Below are 2,728 nucleotides of genomic sequence, written 5' to 3' on the forward strand. Positions count from 1 at the left end.
GACAGCCGTCAAATTTATAGACGCGTCTTTTAAAGGTTAGGACTAACTGAAAATCATATGGATTTAGTTCTGGTGCCGTCATCTATGTGTCAGGCCGGGGACTTTTCAATTGACCCTAGTACATAATTCAGAATGTCATGAAACAAATTTGTAAGAAAACCAGAAGAGTTTACCGTCCAAAGCCGATCCTGGATATGAATTGGTAGCATAGGTATTAGTACAGCTTGTTGCAATAACAGCTAAGCTGCTGCATTGTTGGAGAATGTAAACTATTCTGGTTGTGAAACGACTAATACGTAAATATCAGCAGCTTACTACCACTCTACTACACACAATAATGCTTAGACATCCATTACGATAAAAATTAATTAAATAACAACTTTGTTCAACGCTGATTCAGCACTTTTTAGTGTATACCTCAATATGGTATTCAGAACACAAAAGAAAGATAAAATTAACGTCATGTGAATATTAGTAGGTAAGTTAATATCCTCAAGATCTGTAATTGCAATTTTATTAAATTGCCAAACCACCATGGAAGAATTGGCAAGGTGTGTTACTTATTTTATGGGGGGTTCGTCAGTAGCAACAAAAATTGTTCGAAAAAAAAAATCAGCTTCTCTTAAGGAATTCCTTGCTGGAGATTTTAATGACCATACAATTCGACCGTTACATTGGCATTCTGTTATACCGCATTAAATGCCATTGTAACAACTACACTGACCTATGATAGTGACACTCTGATCTACTGCCAATTCAACTGACTACATTACATTGAAAGAACAAAAGACTACAGGCAATTGTCAATCACACTTAATCTAATCTAACAAATAAACAATATATGAGAATTCAGATGAAATGCATCGCGGATGCTGCCAGTTACCAACTTATTCAATATGGCGTTGCATTGTCACTTTTTTCAGTGCTGGAATTATAGCTGCCTGTACTTTGAACAACTTTTTTCTCTAAAACATTGAGCTTTTAGATACAAAAAATTGCTTCATTTTCTTGTTGTAAGGTTGTTATTTACTTAAAAACGCCTTGTATACTTACTGGATGAGAAGGTTTAATTTTTAATTTACATTTATGTTGTTTATTTTATTCGTGAGACTTAATTATTTTTTAATATCAGATATTTAATAACTTACAACTGAAGCCCGCTTCCGCGATAAACATTGGAGGAGCCCTAATTTACGAAAAAAGGTAGCTACGGTGTTTACCTAGAGCAATTACTAATTATTTTCTTTAATTACAGCTTTTTCTTGGAAAATGTAAAAGAACGTGCCCGTAAAAGAAGTAACTTTATCTTGGCTGCTTGTTCTTTAAGAATGGATCGTTTGCACCCGAAATGGTATTGTCACGTGTTTAGACACCTTCTCGCGCTACTTAACTATTTTCTGTCTAATCAACACTTCCATTATTAACCAGTCATCAATTCACTACTTTACTTTGCTCCTTATTCACTTTTTATCGCCTCGAACACTCTGACTCGTACTACTCCTCTCGATCTCGCAACAATTATTTATAGAGACTACACGTTTTCTAGAATTTTCCAGTATATGCCGTCTAGAAACCTGGTCTTCCTTGCCACTATGTATGTTGGGTTGCCTACACATATGTGACAGCATGTTTTAAACTTTTGGTGCTTCACGAGTCAGGTTATTGTTTTCATTTTGGCTGTTTGTAGTAGGTAATGTTTTTTAATTTCATTCGATGTTAGATTATATTCTTGAGTCTTCCGCGTGAAAGGGCTAGACTCTTTTTAAGCAGAGCGTAAACTGAATGGGCTCGGAGTTCACAGCGTAGCCAGCCCGGCGTTGTAGACAAGTAACTAAACAGAACAAAAAATTCGTGACGGTCAGTATTCCGTCAAAACCCTCAGACGTGGATAGCGATTTCGATCTCATTAGCTCCCTTTACCGCGACGTAGACAGTTCCGGTAGTATAAGGCCCAACACTGCCTCCTTCCTTTAGATAGCTGTTCATGTCGGTCGGTTAACTTCGACAAGTTAATATCCTAATGGATCTTGTTTTTGAATCCAACAAAATATAGCAATGGTGCCCACTCCTCCATTTGTACTAATTCGAAATCGCGATCCACGCCTGACAATTTGGACAGAACACACAGAGCACCATGGACTTTTTGTCTAATACTGTCTAGTTCCTCAGAGCTCACCTGTAATGTCGCAATTGTGAAGGGCTTTATCGGAAACTCCGACTCGACCAAGTGGCAAAGCCGAAGAGATATATGTAACTATAGTGCAGTCGAAATAAGAAGGCAAAGTCCCCAATAAATAATGCACACTAAAGGCATATCGTTTTCTCGTTCTTACAAACGGAAGATATCCTGCCTCTACTCTCTAAACACGCCTCCTCCACAGCTGCGTCGAGGCCTGCACCTACGTTTTAATAAGAATCAATCGAATAGAATGAGACGGTTGAAAACGTGCTTGTCTTGTTGTCTGTACCTACATTAAATGAGCAAATTTACAGGATCGGCTTAAGGTAGTAGTCGTGCTAAAGTATGGTGAAAATGTTATTGTAAGGTCTAAGATAATTCAATAAAATAATATTTATATAATTTCGATTGTAGATCAAAACAGATTGAACGAGTCTGTATTCATACATACCCAGACATCTAAAAATATTATTGTTCTTTTAATCGTACAACACTGTATTTCATATTGATACAAATTCTCATATTTTTAAACTTTGTGTTATTATAACT

Source organism: Agrilus planipennis, unplaced genomic scaffold, assembly GCF_000699045.2.
Source record: "Agrilus planipennis isolate EAB-ADULT unplaced genomic scaffold, Apla_2.0 scaffold331, whole genome shotgun sequence".
NCBI classification, from domain to species: Eukaryota; Metazoa; Arthropoda; class Insecta; order Coleoptera; family Buprestidae; genus Agrilus; species Agrilus planipennis.